Source organism: Macrobrachium nipponense, chromosome 18, assembly GCF_015104395.2.
Source record: "Macrobrachium nipponense isolate FS-2020 chromosome 18, ASM1510439v2, whole genome shotgun sequence".
In the NCBI taxonomy this organism is placed as follows: domain Eukaryota; kingdom Metazoa; phylum Arthropoda; class Malacostraca; order Decapoda; family Palaemonidae; genus Macrobrachium; species Macrobrachium nipponense.
In genome coordinates this window covers 54,966,133-54,986,132 of record NC_087211.1, presented here as the reverse complement: position 1 = coordinate 54,986,132, position 20,000 = coordinate 54,966,133, and positions in this window count along the sequence as shown.

Sequence of the window (20,000 nt, the reverse complement as noted above, 5' to 3'; positions counted from 1 at the left end):
CTCATCGGTCCCAGCGCTTGGCCTTGGGCCAAAAAGCTTTATATATTCTTCATTACCATTATTGCTTTAAATTCTCCTTCATTTCTCATTTTCTTAAGAATACAATTTGTCGCTTTTGACAAACGGACTGGAAATTCCGATCTTTGGAGAAGTCTTCAACAAAGTTCTGGTATTCTCTACCTTTCTCCCTGTTCCCTGAAACTTGTAATCTTCGGCAGTTTTAAAGGCTGATCTACTGTTGCCTTAGAAACGAGGTCTTTCTCTTTTAATAATAATAATAATAATAATAATAATAATAATAATAATAATAATAATAATAATAATAATAATAATAATAATAATGTTTAAAAAATATCCACAATTATATATAAAAATATATTTCTATGTAAAAATATAAAACAAAGACTTTCGAACACCGTTCACAGTGTGACGTTAAAATGTAATGAAGAGGATAGTTTCCCTCCGAAGAGCATCTAAAAAGGTGGGCTGTGCGAGAAATAATAACAGCCCATCATCGAAGTGCCGAACCAAGTAAGAGACGCTGGGAAAACATTTGGACCAATCCGGTATCACACAACAAACATGCAACATGGCTCCAGGAAGTCAAGGCTGAAGAAACAGGGAGAATAAAACAAAGATTCACTGTGATCACGACAGACACAGTCAGACACCAACTAAAGAAAATGCCAAACTGGAAAGCCCCAGGTCCCGATGAAGTCCATGGATACTGGCTCAAAAACTTCAAGGCCCTACACCCAAGAATAGCAGAACAACTCCAGCATTGTATCACAAATCACCATGCGCCCAAATGGATGACCACGGGAAGAACATCCTTGGTCCAGAAAGACAAGAGTAAGGGAAATATAGCCAGTAACTACAGGTCTATCACCTGCCTACCAATGATATGGAAGTTACTAACAGGTATCATCAGCGAAAGGCTATACAACTACCTAGAGGATACAAACACCATCCCCCACCAACAGAAAGGCTGCAGAAGGAAGTGTAGGGGCACAAAAGACCAGCTCCTGATAGACAAAATGGTAATGAAGAACAGTGAGAGAAGGAAAACCAACCTAAGCATGGCATGGATAGACTATAAGAAAGCCTTCGACATGGTACCACACACATGGCTAATAGAATGCCTGAAAATATATGGGGCAGAGGAAAACACCATCAGCTTCCTCAAAAATACAATGCGCAACTGGAATACAATACTTACAAGCTCTGGAATAAGACTAGCAGAAGGTTGAAATATTCAGGAGAGGGATCTTCCAGGGCGACTCACTGTCCCCACTACTCTTCGTAGTAGCCATGATTCCCATGACAAAAGTACTGAAGAAGATGGATGCTGGGTACCAACTCAAGAAAAGAGGCAACAGAATTAACCATCTAATGTTCATGGACGACATCAAGCTGTATGGTAAGAGCATCAAGGAAATAGATACCCTAACCCAGACTGTAAGGATTGTATCTGGGGACATCAGGATGGAGTTTGGAATAGAAAAATGCGCCTTAGTCAACATACAAAAGAGCAAAGTAACAAGGACTGAAGAGATAAAGCTACCAGATGGAAACAACATCAAACACATAGATGAGTCGGGATACAAATACCTGGGAATAATGGAAGGAGGGGATATAAAACACCAAGAGATGAAGGACACGATCAGGAAAGAATATATGCAGAGACTTCAAGGCGATACTCAAGTCAAAACTCAACGCCGGAAATATGATAAAAGCCATAAACATATGGGCAGTGCCAGTAATCAGATACAGCGCAGGAATAGTGGAATGGACGAAGGCAGAACTTCGCAGCAAAGACCAGAAAACGAGGAAACATATGACAAACAACATCAAACACATAGATGAGTAGGGATACAAATATATGGGAATAATGGAAGGAGGGGATATAAAACACCAAGAGATGAAGGACACGATCAGGAAAGAATATATGCAGAGACTTCAAGGCGATACTCAAGCCAAAATTCAACGCCGGCAATATGATAAAAGCCATAAACATATGGGCAGTGCCAGTAATCAGATACATCACAAGAATAGGGGAATGGACGAAGGCAGAACTTCGCAGCATAGACCAGAAAACGAGGAAACATATGACAATACACAAAGCACTACACCCAAGAGCAAATACGGACAGACTATACATAACACGAAAGGAAGGAGGGAGGGGACTACTAAGCATAGAGGACTGCGTCAACATCGAGAACAGAGCACTGGGGCAATATATATGAAGACCAGTGAAGACGAGTGGCTCAAGAGTGCATGGGAAGAAGGACTGACAAAAGTAGACGAAGACCCAGAAATATACAGACAGGAGAAAGACAAGCAGAACAGAGGAATGGCATAACAAACCAATGCACGGACAATACATGAGACAGACTAAAGAACAAGCAAGCGATGACAATTGGCAATGGCTACTGAGGGGAGAGCTCAAGAAGGAAACTGAAGGAATGATAACAGCGGCACAAGATCAGGCCCTAAGAACCAGATATGTCCAAAGAACGATAGATGGAAATAACATCTCTCCCATATGTAGGAAGTGCAATAAGAAAAATGAAACCATAAACCACACAGCAAGGGAATGTCCGGCACTTGCACAGAACTAGTTCAAAATGAGGCATGATTCAGTAGCAAAAGCCCTCCACTGGAGGAACACCAACCTGAAGGAGTGTTAGAAAACGATCAGGCAATTGACAAAATCAAGAAGAAAGTATCACTCATTGATGTCGCAATACCATGGGACACAAGGGTTGAAGAGAAAGAAAGGGAAAAAATGGATAAGTATCAAGACCTGAAAATAGAAATAAGAAGGATATGGGATATGCCAGTGGAAATTGTACCCATAACCATAGGAACACTAGGCACGATCACAAGATCCCTGAAAAGGAACCTGGAAAAACTAGAGGCTGAAGTAGCTCCAGGACTCATGCAGAAGAGTGTGATCCTAGAAACGGCGCACATATCAAGAAAAGTCATGGACTCCTAAGGAGGCAGGATGCAGAACCCCACACTGTAAACACCACACAGTCGAATTAGAGGACTGTGATAGAGCAAAAAAAAAAATAATAATAATAATAATAATAATATTATTATCATTAATTATTATTATTATTATTATTATTATTATTATTATTATTATTATTATTATTATTTTATTTCACATTTACATTTGCCGTCGTCCAGCCTAGGATCGTAACGACAAGACCTCTCGCCTCGATCCTCCTTTATATTGCCGCCATATTTGACATTAGAAGTTGGTTAGTTTTAGTTTAGTTTAGCTTAATGAGGCCTGGTGTGGACCCACGGCATTTCTCCAACCAACGGAGACGAAATGAAGTGGCAATGGTAAAATCATTTTCACTTTCCATCAGCCTCAACAAATGGTAATGGTCATTTTCACTTTCCATCAACCTAAAAAAAAAAAAAGAAAAAAAAAAAGACCATTTGCCTTTTAAAAACTGTGGATATGATTTCTCATAAAAAATAAACCCCTAACCGCGTCCCCCCACAAAAGAAAAAAAAAAAAAAAAAAAAAGCAGCAAGACCTGGGCCACGTGGTAGCCCAATGGCCAATCGGGGCCCACCCCAAACTTGACCCCGACACCTGCTGACCCCTTGCGCATAACCGTCCCATCTGGGCATGACATTTCCTAGGGAAACAGGGTGTTCCTCAATGGACGTTCGTGGCAAACTGAAATAAGGCATTGACGAGGAGTTAGGGACATTTATCAAAGGTCAATTCCATTCTCAGACAACTGAGATATGAAAGCGTACTCCTGCAGATGGTATGCAGATCCCACACTCACCTTTCTTTTTTTTTTTTTTTTCTTTTTTTTTATCAGTTTATCAATCTCCCTCTCCTTTCCTCTGTGTGTGTGTGTGTGTGTGTGTGTGTGTTTGTGTATCTGTGTCCATTATGTCTACTCGTTTGAGAATTGTTTGTGTGCTTGTGTGTATCCAGTACCTGTGTTTGTCTAAAAACCGTTTGTGTGAATACGTGTTTGTATGTCTGTCACCGCTGACTGTTTCCTTGAAAACTGTTTGTGTGCCCGTCACCTCTGTGTGTGTTTGTGCACCTATGTCATTTGAAAGTCATTCACGTGTTTGTGCGCGTGTTTGCGTGTTCATCACTTCTGTTTGTTTCAGATCGTGTATGTGTGTGTGTGTGTTTGTGCGTCCACGCGAATATTCAAGTTCATCCCTCCTGTTCATTTGAAAATCGTTTGTGTGTATGTGTGTATCTCCGTCTGTGAACCTCTATTTGTCTGACTGTTGCTTATACGTGTGCAGATACGGAGGATATAAAACTTTTCGTATTATTATTATTATATTATGCAATTCTGATACTTTAAAACGAAGAAAACGCATATATATATATATATATATATATATATATATATATATATATATATATATATATAGATGAGAGAAGACCCTTTCATTTTCTTTCAATGCTTCCTCCAGAGAGAGAGAGAGAGAGAGAGAGAGAGAGAGAGAGAGAGAGAGAGAGAGAGGCATTTCATGCCCTTTCTTACTCATTCGTCTCCCTTCTCCCGCTCCACCCGGCCCCCCCGACCCCCCTCTCCTCCCACACCCCAAATCCGCCCATGTCGGTCCACGCCCCCTTGAACACAGCGACAGTCTCTCTCTCTCTCTCTCTCTCTCTCTCTCTCTCTCTCTCTCTCTCTCTTTCCACTGAAATAAAATTGGATAATGGTCTTGAACTTCATTATGTTACTTTCTTATATTTCTCTGCCTATTTATTTACATTTCCTTTATTATTTATCAATTTGTTAATTCGTTTTCTCTTTTTTTATAAGTGGTCTCTTCTTTTCTGTATTTCCCATTACCTTCTGTTACATCTCTCTGTTGAACAGTATATTCTTAGGAAACTTGAATTCCAAGTCAGTGGCCCCTGTTGTGGGCTTGTTCCATACGAATAGGGTTCATATTCTGAATAATAATAAAATAATAATAATAATAATAATAATAATAATAATAATAATAATAATATCTATTGTAATGAAGGTTTTGACAGTTATGCGATATCTATAATTTTGCAATAACGACGATAGTAATACATTAATTATTTAATTATATTATATATATTATATATATTAATAATATATACTTAATTAATATAAAATAAAGTACTCATAGTTGCATGAGTCTTGATATGGCGAAACGAATCCACAGTTATGTATGGGACAAACATATCTAAAAATATATTTTTGAATATATTTGCACCCATCTTCACTGAGGATGTGTTTCTCCTTTTTAACACTCGCGCTACAATGAGTATTTTGTAATGACAATACTCACTACTGCCGTCGCCATTGCAAATTTACAAGTAGCGCAGAGCTGTCAAAATGTTCACACTAACAGTCAATGTCACCATACAATCGCTTTTTTATTTGTAACAGTTGTAAAGCCGTAATACTAATCTTCACTAGCTTTACTCTTCCCCCATTCATGTCTGAAGGATTTGTCAATGAAAGGGGCCCGTACAGATTAGTGAATGGAGTTTAGTCTCTGGAAGTACGAGCGACGTCACACCAGCACGTTTCGCCCCTCCCCCAACCACACCCCCCCCCCCTTTCTTTTTTTTGTATCTCGCCGCCAAACATTGCGCCACGTCGCCAATACAAGCGACAAAAAGTCGCTCTCCGCCAGTGGTGCACTCACATTATATTATGTCTTTACGTAGACGCAAGCACGTGTGGATCGAGTGATGTTTTTCTGTAAAAAATGTATATATATTATTATTATATATATATTATATATATATAATATATAAATATATTATATATATATATATATATATATATAATATGGTCCGTACGTACGAACGCAAGCATGTGGATACGAGTGAATTTGTTTTCGTAATGTATATATAACTATATAATATCATATTATATGATATATATATCTATATATAATTAGTGGTCCGTACAAAAAACGATAATAGACACATTTAATTAAGCCTGTCCCGTCCGTCGTCCAGTCATGGAATACATAGAGAGAGAGAGAGAGAGAGAGAGAGAGAGAGAGAGAGAGAGAGAGGCATAAAACTGGACAGAAAAATGAAGACAAACTACGATGATGAAAACTGTGGAAATAGACAAAACGACAGACAGACAGACAGACAGACAGGCAGCGGCGGAAGTACAAAAAGCTGGAGTGAAAAGAAACAGGCAACGCTTATGAGAGAAGGAGTGAGAGAGGAGAGAGTAGAGTGTGTGTCCGTTTACATTTGTACCCTTGAGAGTCGCGCCGTCGTCTAGGTATTAACCGAATGGTTAAACCTATTCTTAAACCCCCACCCCTCCCCCTTCCCCTTCCCCTTCCCACCCATGACCAATTACGGTCACCATCCCACCGCCCACCTTTCTCCCCCATGCCAAGGCCTTACCAGGCCACCCTCCCTGGTGATAGATACAGAAGCAGGTGTCTGTAATAAACACTTGACTATTATTATAAATATTATTTATTTTATTTTATTTCTTATTTATTTATTTATATCACATATTTTCTTCCCTAGTGCTTCGATCATTTTAATAATTTTCGGTCACTTTTTCAATATTTTCAGTTCTAGATTTCTGTGATAAAAATAAATAAATAAAATAAAAACACTATTGTTCAGGCCTCAGAACTTAAAAACTACTGAAGCTAGACGTCCGCAAATTGTTATGTTGATCATCCATCCTCCAATCGTCAAACATACCAAATTGCAGCCCTCTAGCCTTAATAGTCCTTATTTTATTTATGGTTAAAATTTTACATAATCGTGCGTCTGGCTACGATATAGGACAGGCCACCTCGGGGCCTTGGTTAACGCTTCATGGGCCGCGGCTCATACAGCATTATACCGAGGCAACCGAAAGGTAGAATCATTTTCGGTGGTCTTCATTATACGCTATACAGAAAACTCGATGGCTTCGGCGCATTTTTTACTTATTTCTTTTTGTTCCCAGTTTGTAATTCAAATTAGTTTTCTTTCTTTCGTCTTTTATGCTTTTCTTCCACACTTCAAAAATCCTAAATCTTTCATTTTTCGTTTTTCGGCTTCTGGATTTTTCATTTGACATCTGAATGCTCATAATAAACAAGATATATGACTAGTTTTACAAACCTTGCAGGTTGCACAAACCGTGACTTAGCACCTTACTATCATACTTAGCTGTATCAGTTTGTGTAGAGTTGCTTAAGACAATGCAAATATGTGTATATATATATATGTGTGTGTGTGTGTGCGTGTTTTTGCTCTGTTCTGATCAGTTGTGCCTCAAGTAAAGGTTTGTGTAGACCGAAAGATCTTGGCAATTCTCGTCTTTTCATTTTCTTTCGTGGCATCACCTCTAATTGTACACACACACAAACACATATATACGTATATATATATATATATATATATATATATATATATATATATATATATACACACTATATATATATATATATATATATATATATATATATATATATTATATCCCAGCCGCGATTTAAAACTACGTCTTTTAGGGTTGATACAGGGTAAGCAGTTGACTTACCTAATACGCTACCTTCATAGCAAGCAACTGCGAACTAGTCAATTGTTTATCTCTGATCAGTCATACACATACACACAAACATATAGTGTGTGCGTGTATATATATATAGATAGATAGATAGATAGATGGACAGATAGATAGGAGCGTACGTAACCAATGTAAACGCTCATTTACGCAAGTTCTCTCTCAGGATTCCCAAGGCAATATATCCCGCCCGTCCGTGTGGTGCGGAGTCACTACTGATAACGAGACAATGGGAGCATACGCATATGCGCAAGTCACTTCCGTTCTGCGTATTTTCTTGCTCAAGAACTCCTCTTTAATGTAATTCTTTGTAAAGGACTCTTCTATATGTAATGTTTCGGTGCGAGGAATATATATATATATATATATATATATATATATATATATATATATATATATATATATATATATGAATAACTTGACCACGAAGTATATAAAACGTAATGCTATGTATAAATAAATAATGAAAAAGAAATGCCTAAAAATGTACTTAGCTTACCTTATTTTCGTGGATTTGAAACCATAAAATCAATATTTAAATCGTTTAATGTTAATGTAGTGTTCTCTTATAACAATACCATTAAAGATATGCTAATTAAGAATAGTCCCGTAACAAATAACAACATCATTCACAAAATTCCTTGTAAGGATTGCCCATCGTTTTACGTTGGTCAGTCAAGTAAATAAATATTTATGTGTACGTATTAAGCAGCATATGTATTCAGTTAGAACAGCCCAGACTTCAAATGCACTGTTTATCCATCTGAGTGAAAAATCTCATTGTATTAATTGGGGTGATACCTCGGTAATTGCTAGATCTAATGATTATGTTTCAAGAAATTTACTGGAATCGGCAATTATACAAATCACTAATAAAAACTACCTAAATCTTAGTCTGGGAATGTACCATTTAGACCCATATATTTGTAAGATGTTTATGAAGGACCTTAAAATAAATGAACAACTAATAAATTAGTCCCACATGTATATAGTTATTATTTCTCTCTCTCTCTCTCTCTCTCTCTCTCTCTCTCTCTCTGGTTCGATATTTTCTCTCCCTCTTTCTCTTGCTCGATATATATATATATTTATATTTCCTTTCGTCTTTTCATTAATAATAATTTTTTGGGGGAAAAATGTGTGTAAAAATTCATGATATTAAATTGTATATGCTCCCGTGTTTTTTCAAAATGTACTGTTTTCTGGGAGAATCACTTGTTTACTGCGTGTATTCTTCAAGGTGTGGCTACCCTCAGGCGGCTCCTTCTTTCTGTAGAGTGAAAATCGCCCTTATTGCTTGCTAATCTTGTAGTGTCAGTTTGTATATTAAGCTTTCTTTTGACTATGTTGTTCTCTGTAAAATCAGTTTGCCTCAGTAAAGGGTCCGAACAGGACCAAAAGTACTTGGCTATCTATCTCGCTTTTCATATTTCCTTCGTGGCAAAAAACCTTTATATATATATATATATATATAATATATATATATATATATATATATATATATATATATATATATATATATATAGAGAGAGAGAGAGAGAGAGAGAGAGAGAGGAGAGAGAGAGAGCACTTACGTATATAGACATTCATATATCTAAATATATATACATAAACATACATCAATCGTGTATATATACATACATACATACATACATACATCATACATACATACATATATATATATATATATATATATATATATATACATACTTATATATATATACGCTGTTTGAGAAAACTCACATAAATGAAAAAATAAGCCAAAGGTTGTATATGTAGTACCCAGAGTGGGTAGGTATGATGGTGCATGCAATAAAAAGATCGAATTATGTACAATTAATGGTATGAGTGTACATGTCGTATTTGCAAGAATTTAAGCCTTCTTCACCGGGAGATTCCTCTGGACCACCCCACACCCCTAGCCGCCCCCCCCCCCCCCCCCCCACACACACACACAAAAATTACATCAACTATGGCAACAATAACACTCGAGCATTACAGTGATTCAAGGAACATTTCTGAAAGCTTGTTTTGTTCTCAAAAGTAAAAAAATAAAAAAATAAAAAATATAAAAATATAAAACTTCATACGCAACCCACGTTAGTTCTTAGATTCGATTTCCATTCTTCCGCGTTCATTACGTTACTTCCTTGAATATCATAATGACAAAGGTCATTATTATAATATTCCTTGAAAGATATGATGACTCAAGGATCAGTTGAATAATAAAGCTTCCTTGAATATGACAATGACAAGGGTCGTTGTGATGTCATAATGACTCTAGGAACAGTTGTACAAGCTTGTTTTTCTTCACTAAAAAAGGAAAAAAGAAATAAAACTTCATTAGCAACCTACATTAGTTGTGGATTTTGAGTCTCAGTCCCTTGTTCCGCGGTCATCCGATGATGACGTCACTCAGGGAATAAAGGACAAATTCCACAACTTTACCAGTTGTGCTGTTCTCTGTCATAAGCGGCGCCTTGTTCCCGTAGACTTTAGCTCATTTATCTACGTTAGTCATCGTTTTGGGCAACTGCTGCTCATAACATCGAAGTATTTTAGGCTCTTTTTTTTCGCACCTATATAAACTCTCTCTCTCTCTCTCTCTCTCTCTCTCTCTCTGTGCAGTGCAGAGAGAGAAACGCATGACCATATTCCTTTTAATCATCATGTTGCTAGTCGGCCCTTATGTCACAACAAGGACGTGGAGAGAGAGAGAGAGAGAGAGAGAGAGAGAGAGCAATGAATGGCCTTGGGCGACCCAGCCACTGACCACCATCGCGAATGCATGCCATGATTCGTCAACTATGGCGAATGGAAAAAGTATGACGAATTGACGAATGACAAAAAAAAAAAAAAAAATAAAATAAATAGATAAATAAATAAATAAATTAAAAAAAAAATAAGAAACCACACTGCTATCAGAAATCTTTATGGGTAACGATACCCCCCATTAAATCAACCTCATACGTCACAAAACTTGGTGCGGCCGATACGTGGATTGGTGACCAGATATGGAAGTCGGACATTTTGTCGCAAACCTTCAAAAATCATCTCTAGGGGGAAAAAGGGTGAGAGGCTTGCAACCCCATCCCGAAAATCAGGAATTATGAACTTACAACAGACCATCTGAGTCTTGTGTGATTCGTAGTAGGTGATTATATATATATATATATATATATATATATATATATATATATATATATATGTATATATATTATATATATATATATATATATATATATATATATATATATATATATATATAGGTATGTATAATTCACGTCTTTTTACTGTAATACAACAGTATAATATGAAGATAAAAGGCCCATAAATCACTTTCTTCTGTTGCAACGTTAAAATAGTGTATTATGGGCCTTTTATCTTCATATATACGTTTGTATACGTTTACTTATGTGTATACATACATACATATCATTGTATGTATGTAGGTATGTATGTAAAAATATATGTATCTATCGTTAAATACACACACATATATATAATTAAATATATATATATATGTATGTATGTATCAACAGTACCATAATGATGCAGTTACGCATGAAAAAAAAAAGAGCGCCTCAGATGAAATGATGAAAGCTCCCTTCTCTCTCTCTCTCTCTCTCTCTCTCTCCACTAATGAACAGACGAGGGTCAGAAAGGAGTCGTCCACAGCATCAGCAGCAGCAGCAGAAGATCGCGTGATAAGTCGAGTGCAGGAGATGACTGTCTTTTTGCCCTCATACTAATGAACCGAAAGTGAAGGACACGTGTCATTTCCATCTGGCCGTTGTTTCGCCGCTGCTGCTGTCTCTCTCCTCGGACGCCGGGGTGAAAGACGCAAACTGCAAGGTGCAAGGTGCAAGGCGCAAGACCCTCTTGGGTGTGGGCTGGCATATGACAGATTCGCTGTACACTTTGCAGAGCTCAAACGGTGAGGTATAAAGGGTATATGAGCGTTAGGTGAAATATGCAAGACGACACACGGTACACCATGGAGAAATGCAAGGTGCAAATATGCACGGTATGGGCTGGAGGGTGAAAGATGGAAGGTACGAGGCACAAGGTGCAAGACGCAGAGAATGAGCTGCTGTCTGGTGACATATACAAGCAGCAAGGCCAGCGATGAAAGATGCAGGATACAAGATGTACATTGCAAGGCGCAAGACATAAGGTGCAAAGCCGACAGCCATAGAACAGAGAAAGTCAGCCACAAAGAGTCGGAAGGCGCAAGATCCAAGGTGCAAAATGCTTCAGTGGGAAATCGGAAGCACAGTCAGAGAAAAACACATATTGCAAGGTGCAAAACTGACAACCTAGCTGCATGGAAGGCGCATCATCAGTTCTCCTTCCTTCCAGAGAGCAGCCCAGAAAGAAGCAGAGTGCAAAACGAGACCGACTGAAAGATACGTCTTACAATACCTCAGTGTGCAAGACGCAAGATGCCAGGTGCAACGTGGAAAAACCAACAGCCAGACATAGCCAGCCAGCCAGCTAGCCATCCAGAGAACCAGCAGCGAGAGTCGCCACACCACCATCCCCGCACCAGTCGGTGCTAAATATGCGAAATGCGCCTGTTTTACGCTACGGGACAGGTCCCTGACTTCATGCCTTAGTCTTCCTCCGGCTCTGCAGCACAGGCTCTCTCTCTCTCTCTCTCTCTCTCTCTCTCTCTCTCTCTCTCTCTCTCTCTCTCCTGGCCAGATCTAAACCGGAACTTGCGAAGCTTCTGTACCGTCCGAGGATGACCTTCCAAGCCAGGTAGAGGAACCGCACGTAAATTTCGGCATCATTCCGAAGACCTGGCAGAGACAGCAGACAGTATAGCCTCGTGGTCTGGACAGACGATGGCCGGGCAGGACGGCCGGTTAGACAGATAGCCGGATAGACAGACAGACAGACACAGAGACGGGCAGACAGACAGACAGACAGACAGACGGGCGGGCGGCGTATAAGGAAACGAAAACCATTGAAACCTATTTCCGAAGTGACTGACCCAATCGCCGGGGCCAGTTCGTCGCTGCCCAATATGGCTGCAACATGGCTCTTCGCTTGGATAACACTCGGCCAGTTTTTACGAGTCTTCTCTCTCTCTCTCTCTCTCTCTCAGGGGTTGTAATTATGCATCGAACACAATCTGCGTTCGCTTTTGTTCAGGAATGCTTGAAAATTCAGAACGCTTCATGCAAAAAAGAAAGAAAGAAGAAAAAAAAAACCCCAAGAGCTTTGGCAAAAAGGAAAGAAAATTAGACGACAAACAATCTGTTATGATTAGAGCCGAGATTAAAAGACTGGGATGCGGCGCGAATATCAATGAAGGGCTGCTAATGTTGCCCTTTTATGGAGTTTGGTCAGAAAGGGTTGTGGTGGGGGGAGGGCCCGAGATTGGGGGGGTAGGAGGAGGAGGAGGGGGGTGTGGTTAAGTTTACGGGAGGACTAAGGTGATGTTTGGAAGACATGGCATCAACTGGAAACTATCGTACAGTATGCGCCCCCTCCCTCCAAATCCCCCACCCTCCCACCGAGCCTCCAGACACGCCCCCCAACCCCTTCCCCCAACCCCGCCCTCTCCTTTCCGAAGACTTCCGGCACCAGCAGAAGTTCATTACTGGGCTGCAAGACAGCGAGACCCTTTATTTTGTTGGCTCCCTTCGTTACACGACGTGACAACTCCGTCATGTCACCTGGGCAAGCATTACGTAACGGGACGAGGCTCCCCCGGGGGGGTAACTTTGCCCCGGACGAGCGAGGCCCCGGGGGCGAATGAGACGATTCAATTCCCACAGGGCGTCACTCGAATGCGTCTCTGTATCGGCGGGAATTAACGATGTTTTTGACAGGTGGTTCTTCCACCCCGCGGGCATCGCACGTGGGTAGGTAGGTATAGTATAGCATGGCCGGTCCGGGGAGAGCAGACCGACAACCTTTAAGTACACTGGGCGCATGCGCGCAGCATATGAATAGATAGCAACATGAGTCTGTGTGCTGGGCATCCAGCTAATTGAACTAAGGCCAGTCGTTACTCTTTACAGAAAAGAAAGAAGAAGAATCGCAGGTGGACGTCTGACGAATCTGGCATTTCAGCAAGTTTGCACATCAGGACTGACTTCATTCTTAATTTCTGATCGTTTGAGCGAAACAATCGTAATGACGAGTCGTATCAAATACGAGCATTTAAATCGTTATGCTGCCCTGCATCACATAACCTTATATATCTTTATAGAGGAATGTCACTGACAAGACTAAGGTAAAATATGGCAGGATGGACAAGGGTACCGTCAGTGTTATTCTTTGATTCAAAGACGTCCACGAAAAACAGCAAGAAGGATATTCAGTGTCACCAGCCAGATGCTCCGGACGTTGCAGGATAGGTGGATCCCGGCAGCAGGTCTTAAGGGCAGAGACCCCGGTTGCTCTCTCTCTCTCTCTCTCTCTCTCTCTCTCTCTCTCTCTCTCTCTCTCTCTTTCTTAAGTGTGCCCAGTCCTGAAGAATGGGATGCCCAGTTCATTTCTGGGTCGATTTGAAAAAAGGCTTCTTTTTTTTCGTATGTCGAAAGGATTTTTCTTTCCTTTTGGTTTGCTCCTGTATAGGATACGTCCAGGATTTTTTCTTAAATTCTTTTTAGCTTAAATTCTAAAATGTCCTACCGCGAAGTTCGACGTCCCTGGAATCCATGGACTGAATATTCGGTACCTGAACTGACTCCTTCCATAGTTCCAGGACCAGAGTGCAAATATCTATTTATTTATTTATTTAGTTATTTTTATTGTCATTTTTTGCGCATTGGAATCGAAATTGCTCATTCAGACTTAAATTTAGCAGAGTAATGCAATGAAATGAATTACTCTAATTATCAAATAGCTTACATTTAGAAATAGGCCTCTGTGACATTTAAAATCATACTGACCTTACTGAAATCGCCAGTCCCAATGGTAAAGGGATTTCCAGGATCTAATCGCAAGTGCATAAAAAAAAAAATCGCTTATTCGGGGAGTAAGCCTACAAACTACTATGTTGTTGTTGTTGGGGATAGGAAAGGTCTATGGAAGAGCCTAAAAAGGTCTGAAGAGGGTGTTTCGATTATTTATCAGCAATTAATTAAAGGTGTCTTTACTTATAAATGTTTGTAGTTGTCTCAATCTACAATTGCTTATAGCTGTCTTGTTATAGTTGTTATAGTCTTAACCTATAATTACTTATAGCTGTCCTAATGATTGTTTATAGTTGTCTTCATGTATATTTGTTTTTAGTTGTCTCAATCTATAATTGTTTATAGCTGTCTTATTCTTAAAATGTTGATAGTTGTTTCAATCTATAATTGTTTATAGTTATCTCAGTCTATAACTGTTTATAGTTGTCTTTACGATTGCTTAAAGCTGTCTCAATCTATAATGGTTTATAGTAGTCTCAATCTATAATTGACAGTTGTCTTAATCTATGATTGTTGCAGTTGTCTTAATCTATAATAGTTTATCGTTGTCTCAATCTATAATTGTTTATAGCTGCCTTAGTCTGTAATTGCTTATAGTTCTCTTAATCTAGAATAGTTTATAGTTGTCTCAATCTATAATTGTTTATAGTTGTCTTTATGATTGTTTATAGCTGTCTTATCCTATAACCTATTACTCTATAGCAGTTCAAAGCTTTCTGAGATAAAAGTACTTTACTCTCCTGCTTTTTCGCTCAACGGAAACAATGTCGAGATGGATTTCCTGGCGTCCTATTTGTAAAAAGTCAGCTGATCAAATGAAATGAAGAAAGTCTCAAAATGTGAATTTCTTTTATGATACTCGGTACAGTAATTATCAATGAGAAAAAATATGCATCAACAAACAGATTCAATATCTTAACAATGAAATCAGAGTGTGACGCAAAATTCAACATTCTCAGAGTTTTGTGTTTGATAACGAAACTGGAAATCTCTATAAGAACTGACTTTGAAGAGGTGATTTAGGATGAGGAGTCTATATAACAAGTAAAGAGTGCGCCCCTGCCATCGAGTTATCTGCACAGTGTACAATACTGTATGACACTTTCAGCCACGGCCCGGTGGTGGTGGTTTGAGTTGTTGGCTCCCATACCGGTGTCAGACGCATGAACATGGATAAGCTTAACCTTAAACAAAATAAAAACTACTGAGGCTCGAGGGCTGCAATTTGGTAGGTACGGTGATTGGAGGGTGGATGATCAGCAAACCAACTTGCAGCCCTCTAGCCTCAGTAGTTCTTTAGATCTGAGAGCGGACGGATAGACAAAGCCTTCTCAATAGTTTTCTTTTACAGAAAACTAAAAACTGATGGTTTCTTGGCTATAAGTCTGACTGGAGCAGAAAGGTTTCTAGACTTCTAATCATATTTAGGTGAACAGTGATTTTCACTTCAATTCATCTTTAAATACTTTGAATAATGAGTCATTTCCAAACAAATGTCCCTTTTTGTTTGGAAATTTTCAACTGTAATTAAGATAATACTTTTTTCTTTTTTAGTTATGATCATGTCTAAATATGTGAAGGATTTTTCTACAAATGTTTCAATAAGAAGTAGAATTTCACTTACAATCAAACATTAAATAACTTTTTACAGTCCTGGTTACAAAATAATGAAAGGATTTTAAATCATAATTCTGATTAGATGCCAGGTGTCATTTTTTGTTTTCGGATATAACCAGAATGTCACGATCAATGATTTCTCAATGGAAACCCTCGATAAGAAGTGCTTTTTTTCGAGCACAATCTTCACTTAAAAGTGGTTTATCAGATACGAGACCAACTGGCTAACTAGTTGCCACAGATGGTCCTAATTAAGAAGCGGGTTTTCCCTAAAACCCTGACTGATTTTGTTCTCTTTTTTTATCTATAATTATTATGACTGAAGTAGATATGTTGTCATTCATAATTCTAATAGGATGATCACTGGTGGAAAATGAGTCATATCAGATGAGATATAGATATCTTCATGGATATTTTTGTAACAGAGGTTTCAGTCAGCATAGATAAAACTATGATGTATGCAAATTGGGTATTTTGCTAAAATGGTTGGGAAGATGAACCCTTGGTTATTATTATTATAATTATTACTCAGTAGATGAACCCTACTCATATGGAATAAGCCCGCCGAAGAGGCCACCAACTTGAAATTCAAGCTTCCAGAGAATATGGAATTCATTAGATGGAGGTAACAGAAGGTTTAAAAAAATAAATTAATTTATTAGGGTGATAAAGTATTGCGTCTTCACTTGAACTTCTGAAGAAGTTCCAATTGCACGACATCTTCAGGGAGGGTGAGAAGTTGGTTTTGTTTAGAGAACTGATAAGAAGAGAAGTTGGTCTTTGTGAACATAACACAGATTAGATGGAATATTTTTCTTTCTTAATTTCCTAATGAGAATGGATGTTGGTCTTTGTCTCAGTAAAACTCTGATTAAATGAGTTGTCGGTCTTTGCACAGACTCTTTCCTTCTATATTCTGCTCTTATTGAGTCTTTAAGTCTTATGTAGATGGAAACTTGGGTTAGACAAGAAGGGGGATCTTGGATTAAGATTTTGCATGGATGGAACTGATACGGTTGGGAAATTTTTCTTAAGTTTAAATAGTGACGATTTAATAATAATAATGAAAAAAATTGTTATGAATACACGAAACCCTCTCGTCAATGAAAACGGTTCGGTGCTCATAAATGACCATTTCTCAAAAAAGTGTCGCGTGTGCGTCAATTAATAACTATGACTAGCCCGTATCGTTCCACGAAGGGAGGAAAGAATGAACGAAACTGATATCATCGACATTGTCAAGATTATCATAATTATTGTTATTGTATATATATGAACAATGTCTCTTCAGGTCAGTTTCACTGCTGAAGCAGTCGACCCCTACACTGTTGCCGAGACTTGAGATCCCACAGCATATATCAGCGGAGACATCCGGTCATTTCCTCCACCGAGATGGATGACGCAATCAAGATAAAGCAACCGTTTATGCATTGAAGCTCAGAAAAGTCCCCCCAAATAACTCAGTGCATGATTTTGATACAGAACGAAGCCACCGTCACACTTCGCGATTTTGTCGGGTGCTCCTCGTCATTTCGAGGACGACGGAGGCTCCCGGAGCGGGGAAACGCCCCCTTGCCATTCGCTGTCGGAGAATCGAGGGAAAAGGAGATCGTATGGTGGCCACCATCCTTTTCCTTCTGGAATGTGCATGGAAATGCGGCGCCCTCTTGCGTCTGGCAGCGAGATCTCGCGCCGAATGACTCCTGCATTCCTGCAGGTTTTCATCAATGAGAGATCGTCAGCATCGACTTATGAATGAGAGCAAGTCTCTACACCACACGCCTCCCCCCCCCCCCCCCCCCACTCACCCCTCTTGCATCTCTCCAACCCCATGTCCCCTACCTCTCTCTCTTACACACACACAGACACACAGAAACTTTGATCATCATCGGCGTATACAAATATTTATACACGACAGTGTATACCACAAAAATATACAACACAAGAGCATTAATAAGTGTAATAAAATACGCACGCACATAATTATCAGGCCATTAATTATTACTTTAAGCATAAGTAGAAATGGGTTAATTATTACTTTAATCATAAGCCAAATGCAACCACACACACACACCAACACATATATAGCTATATATGCTTCTTTGTTATCATTTTTGATAGCCGCAGACAACTACGACCCTTAGCAGCTGACTGGCCACAAATACATATTTCACTGCGGACGTCAAGTACTGCAACAAGCTCAACAGAAGTATTTCTGTCAGCAGTTGAAAGTGTAAATGAAGAAGTGACCATTGCCTTTGCTTTCTGACCGGAGCCTTCCACGGTTTTGAGAATCGGTTGAATGTGGAAGATGAGAATTAATAATTATATGCATTCTCGTTCTGCTGGCAACTATATTTTCCCCATCGTGACAGTTAAGGAACTTCATTCTTCTCATTATACTTGACCAAAACCCCTACGAGATATTTATATCATTATTATCATTATTTTATCATTATTCAGAAAATGAACCTTCCTATACATATGGAACATGCCCACCAAAGAGGCCACTGACTTGAAGTTCAGTCTTCCAAACAATATTACTGTGTTCATTCAAAAGAAGTGAGAGAAGGCGTTGAGAAATACTGGACGAGGAATTCAGTTATGTTAAAAACAGCTTATTAAGTGAACGTCTCCCTTTGTGGTTCGTGATCCCCTAGGATACAACAAGGTCCTTTAAATATACTCACAATTTATTTAAAGGACTCCGGGTGCAACAGTAGTCCCAAGAACAGTGCAGAGACTTGGCCAAACCAGGTTTATCGGGCTACTTCATCGCTTTATCTTGTAAATAAAAAAAACTTTATAGTGATGATTTACCAAGCGAAATCTTTAAAGCTGGTTTTCCTCCGACTGAAATATCTTACATTAGAATCGTATTTATTTGAATGACAATTAATTTCCAAGTATTTTTTGAGTATCGTCTGAATGAAAAAAAAAAGAAGACATTAAAAAAATTCTCAAGCCGGTTCACTTCCTTTTGTTGTGACGCCAGTTTTTGGTAGCTACAATCAATCAGTCAATCGAGGCTGTTTACTGTCCTCGCCAATATAGCTGGAGTTAGGGGGACGACACGCTTGAATTGATGTAACCGATGGAAACAAAGAACCTACTTGATCATAATATTCCCTGTTGTAGATCTCTAGATGCACACCACGCCTCCTCAGGCAGCCTCCTATCCAGCATCCGCTCCAAAACCCCATCAACCAACCCCCCTCCCCCCACCCCCCCACAAAAAGCCCAAACCCGCCCCCTTAACATCCTACGTTCCAGGCGACGCCAAACATCCAGCACTAACCCCGACGTATCCTGGACAACATCGCTATCATCTGTCTACTCCCACTTCTACTTCTTCCTCTTGTTCATCCTCTTCTTCTTCTTCCTCTTCTTCTTCTCCTTCTTCTCCTCCGACCTCCTCTTCCACCGACATCAGCACGGCCCGATGTGCACCTGTCAGCGTTTGGGCAATCCACACTGACCCGACTTCCTGGTTTTGGCGCAAAACTTTCGCGTGTCCCCCGTCCGAGAATGATCGTTTGGAGTCAAGCCCACGTCTCGGAGGTGACTGGAAGCTGTTTGTTCGCTGACTTCGAAATATTAATTCCAGCGTTCATTTTCTGAGCTGGATCAGTGTTGGGATAACCGGGGTAGGCCTACTACATCCAGTCCTGTAGTCTGGCTACTACAGTATAAGTTGAAGTTCGCAGGATGGGCGCCGCTGTTATATTCTTAATCCCGTTCAAAATTTCCCTGGAAAAGGGTAATGATTTGGTAGATTTGGCATCTTTTATTTTTTGAGCGACCCTGCCGTTTCCTCGTGGATGGATGATTAAGTGAAGTGACGAAGATCAGAACATTA